The sequence below is a fragment of the Dipodomys ordii genome, unplaced genomic scaffold (assembly GCF_000151885.1).
Source record: "Dipodomys ordii isolate 6190 unplaced genomic scaffold, Dord_2.0 Scaffold194, whole genome shotgun sequence".
Classification (NCBI taxonomy): Eukaryota; Metazoa; Chordata; class Mammalia; order Rodentia; family Heteromyidae; genus Dipodomys; species Dipodomys ordii.
The window spans coordinates 2,526,162-2,541,606 of NW_012267410.1; positions in this window are offsets into that span (position 1 = coordinate 2,526,162).

Below are 15,445 nucleotides of genomic sequence, written 5' to 3' on the forward strand. Positions count from 1 at the left end.
ATTGAGAACACAGCAAATCTTAAAATGATTAAGGCACTGGGGTTTGCTAAAGATGTGGCATGCAAAGAATCATGAGAAAGCCATAGAATATTAAAAAAATATTAATAATGTCAGTTCTAATAATTCAATCTTAGATTTATTTCAGTACAATCCTGTTCCAAGTGGTGTACGCTGTCTTTTTTCTTAAGAATGAACAAAGATCATGGAACAGATTGTAACCTAGGTAAATTGCATGTCTGTTTACAATTGTATTTCACATATTTTATATATCATTTGCAAACTATTCCCCCAAGAAATATGTATCAAACTTTTGAAAAAAAGATGAAGATTTGATGACAATCTGTTTTCCTTTCATTTGTTTCAGATGCTAACAGGGATTTCATCTGCTGCTTAGATTCTTTGTCTGTGTTTTGAATATAGTGTCCTGTTCTGGTCATCATGTGCTTTCTTTTGTTCTTTCAAGGTTTACACGAAGGAACTGTATTTCTTGCAATGATATCACCGTAATTAAGCCAACAGGATGGAAAAAAAAGTCTTATAGAAGATTGAAGAAGTTTACATATGCAATGTAATCATGGGCTTCTGATCAAATGTGAATGTCAAATATGTTTTCAAGTCTTCCTTGGGAAAAAAAAATCAGATCATCCCTTTTCCCTACTTCTTTTACTTATAGGAATATGCAATTTGTGAGTTTTAGAACTTGTCATCACAAAGATGTCTTAGGTTATACTTTGAGGAAAACAGTTAAGTAGCGCAGCATATTTATGAACATGTTTTCATGGTCTGTACTTTCAGGATGAGAAATTATTCCCTAGTAATTAATTGCTGCAACTGTTTTAACTGTCAAAACTAAAGATTAATCTTGCAATAGCAGTTCAGCCAATAGGAGAACAACCAATGACAACTGCTCAGAAGAATGACTCACAGAAAAGGCTCAGGAAGAGCAGGGATGCTGAACTACAGGCTAAATGGAGCCTCACAGTTCTCAACTACATTACTCACAGGGTATTAATAGAACCTCTTTACTCCTAAGTTAGCACCAAAATCAGACAAAACACTCTCTCTCATTAAGGAAAGACCTTTCTATCCCACTACAAATAAGGGCTCTTAGATTGTACTCATGTTAAATAGTCCTGCACACTCCACAGTTAATTATTGTTTATACTCAAATTTTAATGGTTTGAAAAATGTACACATTTTTGAAAGGCCTTCAAAAATAATTATGAGGAAAATAAATCAATGTTATCCTGTCAATTTAGTGTATAGGCATATAATGAATGTATATTATTCTATGACTAACCATTGTGGTGAATGGTAATAAAACTTAGGTGAAAAAGTTGGCTTTGACTGAGGAAGGGAAAACCACATCTAGTAATAAATGATAAGGATCAGCGGAGCAACCCCTTAGAAAGCTTGGGAAAACGAGCAGTTACTCAGCGAAAATGCTTGTGGCTACTCTTGACCTTTGAGTTCCTAACTTAAAGGACACGTAAACAACGCCATTCTCCAGCAAGCTTCCCTTGATAACTTGCTGGAAAGAGACAGAATATCCTGCAGCCATTTGACACGCACAATTTAGCAATTATGTGGTCAGGGAAGGAATGATTTTGTTAAATCACTGGGGAGCGCTGGTGTTTATAGCCTTTACACATTTATGGTGAAATCTAAAATCTAATACAACATAATCGATATCATGACAGATTCTCTTTTGGCACCCCAGATGATATCCTCACATTCTACAAAAAATAAATAAATTTGGAAGAAATATTTGTCATGCATTTGATTCAGTCTCAGCCCAAATGAGAGGAATAAGGAAGAATGTATGACTCTATACCGTATTTATATGAGAAAGAAAAATGACTATGAGTCTAAATGCCTTGAAATGATTTACTTTCACCTTAGATTATTTTTAAAGAGTATCTTTTTCAGGGAAGAAACAGTTAAGTTTACTTAACTTTTATTCAGATTAAATAAGTTGTTCTTTTTCTTAGCCTCCCTTGAGATCATTTGAATTTTCATTTTTATGTTCCTGGACAGACACAAGGAAGTTGGCAAGACCAATAATTCTAATGCTGTAAATATTTCAATCTAATTCAGGATTCTCAATTCATTTTCCTCTGTGAATAATTTAAAGCTGTTTTCTTTGGTTTAGTTTCCTTGATAGGAAAATACATGATATTTGCATTTTTCTTTTCGACAGATAAATACATAGAAAAATAATTTTTCCTTGTCAACAAGTAAAAATCAAGTTCCAGCTTCTATGGTCCTATGAAAGCGTAGCTCCATGTTTCTATTCTCAGAGCTCCATTTTTTTTTAAATGAAGCTATTTCTACAACGTTATACATTCATCAATCAGATATCAATTATAGTATGCCTGATCGAGTCCCCTTCTACTTCCCCCACTCCCTGCTGCCTGGGCACTGCCTGCCAAATGTTGCAGGAAGTGACTTGAATAGCAACAGCAGGTCCAGCACCACCCTCAGTGTGCTTGTGGGTCACTGCCATCCCCACAGAGGACCCAGAACAGCTGGTCTCTAAACACAAGATCTGAAGTGGAGTCAGCTTGCAGAAGACCATCCCTCACAGAGCAACAAAGACCCTGTTACCCCAACACATGTGTGATTAAAGCAGTGCCCAGCACCCTCATCTCTCTGTAATGTCCCTTTCAGGACTCTTTAGCTGGAGTTGAAATACAAAGTCTAGTTTTTAGCTTGTTTTGTTTCCAAAAGAACAATTCAAGTAAGAAATTTTTTTTGAAAATGGGCATGAATTAAATATCAAATTCATCTTCTTAATAATCTAATGAAGAACACGTATATATGAAAAGGAAAGGACCACAATAAGTGAGTCAAGTTCAAGTGACAATATTGGTTGGCATAGAAATAATCTGTTGCTGTTCCAAGGATCCCAAAGTGCACTGTTTCTCTGATGTAGGCTTCATGCAAGTGTGATTTTTCAGCATATGGAATGCAAAAGGATAGGACTCCCTGAACTAAGTCACACAGAATTGATATTCACCCATTGGGACTTAAGAACTTTTGGAGAACTACCTGGCAAGAAAACGTATGTGAACATTCTTCACAGTGCAAAAGATAATACGGTGGCTCTTGGACTATTTCCTCAATGTGCGCCTCTCAAACAGATGTCTTTTTGTTCATTGCATCTCTTGCACAGGCATATTGGCTGTAACCTTCTGTTTGAAAGGGACTAAATATGATGATTTTCCACATGCTGAGACGCTGAACAGGAGTGTGTGCTCCGGGTTTGATTACTCAATGTCTCAGTGGCAAAGGGAACAGCAGTGATGCCTTTGATACTATTTCTTAGAGGAATTAAGAAAAGCGAATTTGGCCTGCTTTGTTCTGTTATTAAAGAAAGACATTGAGTTCTCTATTACTCTTTTGTTTTCTTAACATATTAGTTTTCCATCTCTCTCTCACTTTCTCTTTCTATATCACTTTCTCTCTTTGTCCCCCTCCCCTAGACACATATATGTGTGTATATGTGTGTGTGGGTATATATATATATATATATATATATATATATATGTTTTTTATATATGTATATACACACACACACACACACACACACATACATACCCAGCATATCCTTTGGTGATACGCAGGATAATGCTGAATATAATTCATGAATACTCGGAGAGTAGGAAAAGTATCTGGTCGGCATCCTGTGTGCACATTTCTGATGCCTCCAGGCCTCACTTTTGTGGCCTTGAGCAAGCAACTAAACTCTCTGAATCTCTTGTTCCCTAAGATGTGATGGAATGGAACTTAATTTGTAGATTTGAGGAGGTCAGTGTAAGATTAGACATAGTAAATAATTTTCATAATTACTGACAACTTTGTGTCTTTGTTAAAATTCCTAGTCTGTCTTGCCTACTTTCACCCTACCCCACTCCCATTCTTCTTCTGTGCTTTATTTTTCTCTGGAATACTTTCCATTCTTGAACATAACCTTTCATTTATTATCTCTTTCCCCCTAGACTGCCAGTTCTTCAGGACAGGGATTTTTGGCTGATTCCTTCATTACTTCCCCAACACACCACACTCTAATCCATGGTCTACCCATACTTCTGCAAACACCCATTGAGTGATTGTATACAATAATATATTAATAAATGAGTGAAATGGCTGGATTCATTTACAATGTCTTTTTGTCTATCATGTGGAGATACATGGAATTCTTAGCTAGGCATTTACTAGAAATATTTCTATCCAAACTTTTCAGGTCAAATAGAATGAACAGCATGCCTGGACCCAGCAGTGTGGGAGAGACCTAGGCAGGAAGTAACTGAGGGCCTAAACCTAGAAGTCATGCTCTCTACTCATCTTGAACAAGCAGTGTCAACTTGTAGGACTCACATAGACTAGCTAGAGCTTCTACTTTCATGTTTATAAGCCAGGTTCACAGATATAGTGATCAGTTGACCCATACAGATTATCTTAGGAACTTCAGGCATTTCATATTCAACTCATTGACAAAATGTATCTTGCCTATATTCCTAGCTACTTGGGAGGTTAAAACCTGAAGATCTTGGTTCAAAGCTAGCCTAGGTAGAAAGTTAGTGAAACTCCATCTCTAATTAATGAGCAAAATTCTATACTGAAGTGGCAGACTCAAGTGGTGGAGTACCAGATTTGAGCAAAAGCCAGGTGAGAGCATGAGACCCATACTGGTATACACACACACACACACACACACACACACACACACACACATCTGGTGACAAATATCTACCACTTGGGGCCTATCTTTTATAACTACCCTGATTATTAGAAGATATTAGAAAAAAAGACAAGTACTGGGAAATAAAAATACAAAGCTAGGGCTACTCACAGTTCTAGCAATATCCTTGTGTTTTTATTTTTAAAGATAAGTACCTAGCAATGTTTAAATCAGTATAAAGAAAAAAAGTATAAGTCCCTAATTTCAAATGCATCCCTCAATGCCAACTATTCCTGCTCAGATGAAAGGTAAAACAAGTCTGTACTGAAAGGCATATGATTACAATAAAGAAAGAGGAAAAAAATCCTTTTTCAGGAGAGAAGGTTATAACTTACACATGTTTAGAATTACCAGGAGAGCTATTTGTCCTCCCCTGGCACGTGGAGCGGTCCTCACGTCACTACCGAACACATTGCCTTGAGCCAGCATACAGGTCTTTTGTGAAATATCTGTGTCACTTACTTTAAGTGGGAGTGTTAACACCTTTGCTATTTCTCTAAAAATGGCATTTGCTTCTCTTTTTTTGAGTTAAAAAAATGACTGCTATAAAAGGGAGCATGAAGCAAGTTAACAAAGTACTTTTTTTGAGGCATCGGGCTAAGGAAGGTAATACTTCCTTAAAAGCTTTCAGATCTTGTTTCCCACCTTAACGCTATGACAGAACACCCTATGGAAAAAGCTCAAAGGAGAAATATGTGGAAACTCAATTACCTGTGTTAGTGAACCACCTACAGATATTTAAAAATATTCTCTTCTTGCAAGTACCCAGTATGAACCAAGTGCTTTTTTTATTTGTGCCACATGCCCCATTAATATAATGAAAAATGGTATGACTTTTCTCACAGTAGGACAAGAGGGTCCAAAAGGGTGATAAAATATCCACAATAATGATAAGCTAGTGGACAGCACCTCTAATGTTCTCCTGGCTGCTTAGCATGGATGGAATACCAAAGCAGGGTCTGGACGACATCTCTATTTATAGTCTCAATTAGCCAGAAGCTGACTTGAGTTTTGATCTGAATCAGAGCCCTGACCCCCCCTGATTTTCTCAAACTTGTGAAATCAACAGACTAGATGTATAACACTAGGAATTGTTAAAATATTCAATTCTTTACATGTTTTTATTTGCCTAGGAATACAATCTCTCTGGGTAAGACCTCTAGTTCCTGTTTACAGATTTGGCTATCTTCAACTGCGCTTCAAATAATAAAACTGCCTGGTAAAGAGAAAGAATCTGTATACTGGATATTCTCTCTCCATACTAAACCATCTTTGAAGTTTCACATGTCCAATATTCATGCAGAGCTCACTCAGCCTTTCTTTTATTTATTCATTTTAAAAATAGTTTGGGTATGCTTGCCAAACACAGAAGACTGTACTGAATATTTTTGGTTCAACTGGTGGTTTTTCAGATTTATTATTGAGTATTAATTCAACATACATCTGCTTCACAAATACGAATACAATACATTTTTAGAGAAAGGGTGAAATGATGGGTAAGCCTGTACTATGTGTACAAACACAATCCTGACATACATTCTTCAAATCTTTTGCCATCCTGAGTAGAATCAATTGATACCATGGGTCAATGTACAACTCCATACTTTGTCTCTCTCCTGAGAGTCCATCCTTTAGGGCTTCTTCTCACCAGACACAACTGCTATACATTCTACAGCAGTTCTGCTCTACATAATCACAAGATTAAGATCAGATTCCTAAGCCTTGCATTTGAGCAGTGTCCTAATTTGACCCTCTGACTCCAAGTGTTTTTAAAGCCTTGTATATCATTTCATGCCAGATATAGCCTACCCTTTCCTACTCCAAAATGTGTCCGGTCATCTTCTGCCGCTGTACCACCCTGCTCCCCAGAATACCTTCTTCATCTTTCTTCACAGAAACAGCCCACTCAAGCCCTTTGTCTTTCACAAGCCTTTTGGAACAAAACTAGCTGTGAAGGACTTCATCTTTCCCTATTTCTCCCTAGAGCACTTTCCTATAAAACTCTTTCCATTCCAGATTTAAGCCTTTTCTTTTTATTGAATATCTTTCTTCGGCATGAATTGTCATCTTCCAGAATGCAACGTTTGGTTTGATATTTATCCATGTGTTTCATTCAGATCACCTCCCAACCCAATTTATAGAGTGAAAACATGGAGAAATCTTGTTTCAATATGAAAAACCCTGCCAATTGACATATAAATAAGTCATTAAAGTTTTTGAATGCTTTCTTTGTTTACAAATTAATTTCTCACAGCATTCATTCATTGGCTTTATTAATAAAATGCATTATTTATTATTTCATCTGAGTTTTAAAGCTCATTGAGTAGACAAATGTCCCAAGTAAGAGAAAATAAACAAATAAGTAAGTTAAATTAAATCCACAATGACAAAGTGAAATTTTTCTATGAAATAATTTAGATCTTAATGACCTTTTAGCTGGTTGCATTCATTTAAGTTAAAAAAGGGCCATGTGTGTGTATGTGTGTGTGTGTCTGTGTGTGTGTCTGTGTCTGTGTGTACATGCATGTGTGTGTGTAGAAGGATAAATATGAATACATATGTTAGTGAAGAAGTTAGTCACCCAACAAAATTCAGCAATATTCAAATTTTATAGTTTTTAACAGCTCAAAATCATGTCAGCATTTTAACTTGTCACCAATACTAAGTTTTACTGTTTATTTTACACTATTTTGACAATAATAGTATAAAGTTTTTTCAAAAGAAATATTTGAGCAGAAACGTGGAGAGATGAGTTAGACATCTGGGAAGAAAGTACAAATACACTTCTAGTTCAAATTAACATAAGTATTATGTAATATAGTATAGGATGACCTGTTAAAACTACATTTTTAATGGATGATTTTACTAGAGTAAATATGACTTGACTATTTGTAATTATACCAAAATATGTTTGTTTAAGAAATTTTCAAATGTAAAACACCCAAGGAAAATAAAATTACTAATAGATTTATATACATTATCACAATGAATTATTAAAGCCACATTATGAGATAGATGTTTTGTGGTGTCATTTTGTATTTACACAGGAGGACAACGACACCCATTAGACACTGTGTAAAAGGTAGGAGAGTTAGTAGGTAGTAGAACCAAGATTTGAAACCAACTCTGTTTCCTACCATGAGGATGTTCTTTTCAGAGTTGGTGGAAAAGGTTGGCTTAGATATTTACAAAAGACAGAGCATTATACTCTCTGAGCAGCCTTACCATTATAAGATTCAGAGTTCATTTCTAAGGATCCTGAATTAACATTCACCCAACCCTACTACCAAGAACAACTAAGAAATCTGGATAAAATATGGAGTGAGAGGATTATCCAACCAGTAAAGACTGGGAAGACTAGGAATTCACAAGGAAATGTGTCAAAGTGAATCAGCATCATTCTGTGTGCCACACCTCTCGTGGTCATTTCTTCTTGGCAATGTGAATTGCATCATGGAGAATGCAAGACATATTCTTAGACGATAAGTGGAGAATAGCTTCAGGTTGAAAACATAATCTGTTTTGTAACCAAGATTACGTTACTAAAATTTCCGAGAGACAAAACTCTACACTGCTTTTTATTTCAAAACATTTGACTTGGAAGTGGCGCTGTGGCTCAAGAGGTAGAGTGCTTGCCTTGAGCTGAGAAGCACAGGGACAGCGCCTAAGCCCATAGTTCAAGACCCACAACCCACGACAAAAAAAAATGAGTATTGAAAAGTACTGGCCAAGTATCAAGGGGCTCAGTAAAGGTTTTGCCAGTCTGAGGTAAAAACACAGAGACACAAACTGAAGTCCAGGGATCGCACAGGAATCATGTTCTGGTCACTGGAGGATAGCACTCTAGGTGGAATCTGGTCTTTAAAATGAGCCAAAACTCCTAAACACTAAAACTTACTCAATAAAATCAACCCAACCCAAAAGTCAGTTAACGTGAAACATTCCTACACTCAAAAGCCTCAAGAACTAAGAATAGATGCCTTCTGGGGAAGAAAATATTATGGCAAACCTTGACTATTTTTAATCTGAAGATTTCCTGCAATTTTTCCTTAGAATAACCAAGAGAAATGAAAAACTAAATGAAAAGAACAAAATAGAAAAAATGAAGAGATAATATGGGTATTAGTATTATCACATAATGATGACAAAATTATCACAATTAAGATAATAAAATGTAGAACTAGAAGTAAAATGTGGAACTAGATGGAAAAATGGCACACAATGCAAAAAATCAGATGATATCTAGAAAAGCAAATAAATAAAATTAATAACTTAAATACAATGGAATTAATAACTTAATAAATAAGCTTCCTAGCAGACAAAGCATTACTGATTAAAATCAATTATCTGATATATAGGTTAGGAGACATGTCAGTATTAAAATGAAATAAAAACCAATGCGAAATATTAAAATGGGAATAAGAAACTCATAGAGCATGAAAATATACAGGCAATCAGTGTCTCAGGAGAAAAGCAGACAAACACACCAGAGTTATGGAAAAGGGGTGATTTGGAAAATTTTTAAAACCAATTAAGTAATTTTAAAATAGATTATAAAAGCATGACAGCTCTTAAACAAGATTATAAGAAATACAAATCATAGTAAAACCATTGAATCCCAAATAAATATGAGAGGCAGCCAGAAAATGAAAAGGACAGATGACCTTCAAATGAATAGCAGCAGAGGTAATAACTATCTTCTGAATGCAACACTTACACCTAATGTATGATAGAATAAAATTCTCCAAAATTATTAAAGGGTATATTTTAACCTAGAAGTCTATAACCAGCTAAAACATTTCTTGAAAATGAAGATGAGGTAAAATATTTTCAGAAGAAAATACATTAGTACATAAACCTACTGAATAACAAAGGACATTTTTCAAATGAAAGGAAAGTCCCCCAGATCAAAATTTGCAAATAAAAATGAAATAGAGAATGAAAAAGTATAATCGACTCGTGAATTTTTGCTGTGAAACATTAAGCAATTAAAGCAAATTACCAAAAGGCATGATGACCAAGAATTAATTGCATTCATGTCTTTAAATTTTTTGTATTGTCTTGAAATTGAGAAGTTTCCAGTTTAAGCTGTATGGTAAGTGAAATGAACCCCAAGATATGGACATAAGAAGTCTTTCTTTGTTATTGTAGTTTTTAATGTACTATGTGATCATTTTTTATTTCCTCTGTATGTTCTTCCTCCTGTGATATATTCTAGCCTGTTGTCACTGTACTTGATTTTGGTACCCTGCATCTTATATATTCATTTGTCTAATTTGAGGAGGAGAAGGAGAATAACAAGATGCTGAAACAGGGACACAGGTTGACCCATAGCAACAATGATACCCATAAGACAGTATATTGGAATTCACCTTTACAATTTTGGGTGGGGGTGGGGAGGAGTGAGGGAAGTAGGGGAGGGAAGGGATGGTAGGTGAACAACAAGGGAGGGGGTAAAAATGCTTGACAAGAAATGTACTCACTGCCTTACTCATGTAACTGTAACCTCTCTGTACAGCATCTTTACAATAAAACAAAATTTAAAAGGGATGAAAAAGATATGGCAATATTTCAGTGATGAATACTGATATCTTAAATATACTTAATAAAATGAATAGAATTATGTAGTTAGTGTTAATTAAAATTATGTATGTATTTACCAGTTATATAGAGACCACAGTACTATACTGAGAAATAAGAGCATGACTTATCAAAAACTTAAAGGCAAGTAGAACAAACATCCACAGAAGAAATCAACAGAAACAGGTCTAATAATAACCAAAAACAGAAATATGGAAGTAGTAAACTAAATATAAATAAATAATTTAAAATTAGAGTGAAATCTTGTGAGACTTAACAGTAGCAACTGTATTCTACAATGTTCTCTGCTTTAAGATACTCAAAATGTATTTTAAGACTGCTTGTCCATAAGAACTCTAAAATGAGAATAATTGGATATACCAACAGAGAATTGATAGATTTAAAGGAAGAAATATTCCGGTAAGGTAATGCATGGCTTAACTTACCAGAAATATACACCAAGTATGTTTTGCATATACTAAAAATATAGGCTTAAGAAAAATGTCAAAGGAAACTTCACACAACTTAAACAACAAACTCCTAATCCATAAACATTGTTCTTATTAAGTGGCAGATTAGTCACAAATTGTTAGAAATAGAGTGACTCATGAAATGCCCTAATCAATCCACATAGACCTCTTCAACCAACAATAACTACAGATATATCAGGCTTTCCAGCAAAAATAGACTCTTCCTAAAAGCTGATTCCAACTATTTGGTGATGTTTGATGTCTTCTCCCAAGGCTGCATCCTAACCAGTTTCTTTTTTTATTGTGAAAATACCATACAGAGGGGTTACAATTACATGGGCAAGATAATGAGTACATTTTTTACCAAGCATTGTTGCCTCCTCCTTTGGTTCCCCTTCCCATCCCCCTTATTACCCTCCCCCCCCAAAGTTGTAAAGTTCATTTTGCAACATAAAAACTTGTACATCTCATTGTTACAATGGGTCCACCACCGGTATCCCTATTTAAGCCATTTACTTTTTCCCTTCCCCTCCACAAATTATACTGACATCAAATACAGTGAAAGCAGGGATTATACCGTGGGGGAGGTACATACAAAGCAACAAAGAAATTATCTTATAAATATGTTAGAAACAATCTCAAGAAAGAAAAAAAAAACATTTGAATCCTTATCTTGGGGTTCATTTCACCTAACATCAACTTATCTGACCTTTTCTTCTTGTCTCAGACATGTACTAGTTATTGCAAATAAGAGAAACCATGGGACCTATGTTTCTTTGGGCCTGGCTTACTTCACTTAATATAGTATTTTCCAAGGCTTTCTGTTTCCTAACAAATGGGGCAATGCCATTCTTTCTGATGGAGGCATAGAATTCCGTTGTGTATATATACCACATTTTCTTGATCCATTCATCTACTGAGGGGCATCTGGGTTGGTTCCATTTCTTAGCTATGGTAAATAATGCTGCAAGAAACATAGTTGTGCTAGTAGCTTTAGTCTGGTCTTGTTTGTGATCAGATGCTGGAGGGGATGTGGACAGAAGGAAACTTTACTGCATTGTTGGTGGGAGTGTAAACTTGTTCAACCACTTTGGAAAGTAGTATGGAGGTTCCTCAAAAGACTCCACATAGACTCCCCCTATGACCCAGCAATCCCAATTTTGGGCATTTATCCAAATGATCACAAATTAACCTGTTTCTTTTCCTTGCAATCAGTCATGACTCTGAGTACAAAAATTGTTGGTGAATTCTGTGAATTCTTTTAGTAATTGTCAAAAATTGGCATGTCTTGGGAAGACCTTGAACTTGGGCTTGACGTTAGCTGTGAGACAGGCCTTGTGGGAACTATGCTTTCTCAACTGTGCAGTTTGTCAATGCTCTCATAGCATCAATTGGATGAGCTAAAATGAGGAGACACAGAAGATTTCATTTGCCAAGGAAAGATATGAAAGCTAGCTAAGCATAGTAGTGTACTTCTATAATCCCAGCATGAAGGCTGAAATGGATGACTGAGAACTGCAGGCCATCCTGGGCTACATAAGGACACCAAAGCCTAAATGAAACAAAAACAAGCAAACAAACAAAAAAAAAGTAAAAGCAAAAGACTGTTAGCATCAGCTGAACTGGGAAAGAACAGGCTCAAGACTGAAAGCAGCAGGAGGGCCTATGCAAAGCCAGGTCAAAGAACAAGTCTGATAACCCGACTTGGTAGCACAGATAGGTGCTCTCCTACATTCTAGATTTCTGTTACCTGTGCTCCAACAGGTCCCTGTAATCCATCCACTTCCAAGATTTGACTCCCAGCCAAGTTTTTCAATACATGATCTTTTTTTATCTTTTCGATTAATTTTCTACTTTTAAAAAGACAGTCACAAATGCCAGTTGATTTTTGTTACCTACAAACAAGCATTTTAAAACAAGCATTTTTAAAGCTTTTATTACGTTTATCATCATGCTTCATGTCACAAATGTTGAAAATTCAACTTACAATATCTTCTGTTTCATTTCTGTCCATGATTGAAACCTTTTATCATACATCTTAACCAAACATCTGCACATGAAACTCCACGAGACATTGCACGATGCCTACTGTGGTTGGAATTAAGCTTGTGCCATGATCCATTCTTGGACAGTGTCAGTGCAACACAATACATGAAGTTTTTTTTCTATCCTCTCATCCTTTGTGACAGAACATCTGTCCTTTCCCTTACCTACAACTCAGTACTATACTCTTTGAAAGTACTGTTCATCCAGCGAATAAAGAATGTTTCAAATTTTAGGCTGCTAAAATAACAGTGTTCCTTACCTTACATTATGATTTCAGAGCCATGATTGAACTGCTGTTTTTGATTAGTCATATGCAGAAGGAATAATTTTTCAAACTTAAAGAGACTCAAGTAGGGAAAAAAGGAAGAGACTACACTGTTGGCTTCTAAAGGACGTTACTGGAATGCATTCTTCAACATATGAGTATGCAGAACCACTAGAGATAGACAGCTGTGTGTCTACACATTTGTGACAAACAAAACTCAGATGGAAATTTATTTTTTAAAAGGAGAAAAAGGCATCAACATACATTCATCACTTGGGGGTGAGAACAATGCTAGCTTATAATATAGGTCTGAGCAAAAGAGAATCAGCTTGCAAAATATGATGAGAATTTCTCCTCTATGAAATGGATTCTGCACTTGTCAGCATGCTTCCTTGCTGCCTTGTAATCGTGCAAGCAGTACAACTTTTTGATCGCTGAGAGAACTCAGAAGACTTTTTAGCCTATGTAATATGAAGGGCCCATGATAGATTAGTTGTCATTGTGAACACTATAAAAGAAGGCAATAAGGAGGTTAAGGGAATAACTTGAAAATCAAGTATAACAATTAAAGGTGAATAAAATGAAAGAGCCAAACATAGTTTGACATAGTTTATTAAAGCACTGTGAAGCGTTTTTTAGAAAATGTGAATGGATTGAGCCAGGCACTGGCAGCTCATACCTATAATCCTCTATACTGAGGAGGTTGACATCAGAAGATTGCAGTTCAAAGTCAGCCTGGGGCAGGAAAGTGTGAGTAATGCTTACCCTCAATTAACCAGCAAAAAACAGAGGTGTACGTGTGGTTCAAGTAGTAGAGCTCCAGGTTTGATAGGAAAAGACAAGCAAAAGGGCATGACTGTGAGTTCAAGCTTCAATATTGGCACAACAGTTTATAAAACTAGAAAAGTCCCCATTGATTAATATTTGTTATGGATGTACATATGGATAGAAACTTTATTGGAAAAAATGAATACAAGCCAGGGGCTGGTAGCTCCTGCCTGCAATCTTAGCTACACAGGAGACTAAGATTTGAGAATCACAATTTGAAGCCAGATGAGGCAGCAAATTGAGATGATAGTAGCTCATGCCTATATTAAAATGATAGGGTAGGTACTCCTAGCTACTCAGGAGGCTGAGATCTCATGATCAAAATTTAAAGTTACTGGAGGCAGCAAAGTGCATCAGTCTCTCATCTTCAATGAAGTATCAACAAAGCTACTAATTAGGAGGTATGGCTGAAATAGTAGAGCACCATACTTGAGCAAAAAGTCAAACAAGAGCACAAGGCATGAGTTTAAGCCCTAGTACTGGCACAAAAATGCAAAGAATAGAAGGAAGAAGAGAACAGAAGGAAGGAAAGAAGAAAGGAGGAAATGAAGAAAGGAGGGAAGGAAGGATTTGCTCAAAGTTTTAAAAGGATAAATTATGAGAGACTATTTCTTCCTTCATTCTAGAGTGGTTTCTACTGCACATTTCTTACAGAAACATTAGATGTAACTAAGATCTTGCTTAAATGCTTTGTTTGATAGTCATATTTAAAATCTAGTTTTTAGTATCACCAATCATTGTTCATATGAATTGCTAATAAATTGGTCACTTCCTAAAAGTAGAGTGTGTCTTATATTTTACCTTATGATCTGTGAGACTTAGGTCTGCCAACCGATATGAAAGAAATACTAATTAAAAGAAAAATGAATTGATTCTCATAGTTGAGCCTATGATTTCAAGACTGAAACAAATAAGCAAATGTAGACGCATCTATGTTTGATATCAAAAAATTCAAAACAACAACATTAAAAAAAACAAGCAAACCAGAATTCATGCTGAACAATGGCCAGCTACCATTGTATATGTCATCCTGTTATCCAGCTACAGAAGAAAAAATAGGAGTTAACCCAGGCTAGCCTTGGCATAAAATGAAACTTTATATAAAAAAATCAACACAAAAATAGCTAATATTGTTGATCCAATGGAGAGTAACTGTCTAGCATGCCTGATGCTCCGAGTTCTGTTGACTTCATAAGACTGCTTTGCCTTCCTTCTGACTTGGTCTTCAAAACTTGTTCTGTTTACTTATTCCTATTTGAATTCTAAAGTTGTTTTGACAGTCATCATATTGTTCTATAACCTTGAAGATAACCTTTGAGAGATATTCATAGCCACAGATAGAGGACTATATGGAAGTTACGATTTTCTGCTCATTAAAATTTTGCAGGTTAAGGCCCAAAGAAACATAGGTCCCATGGTCTCCCTTATTTGCAATATCTAGTATATGTATGAGTCAAGCAGAAAAGGTCAGATAATGTGATGTCAGGAAAATGAACCCTTAGATATGTATTT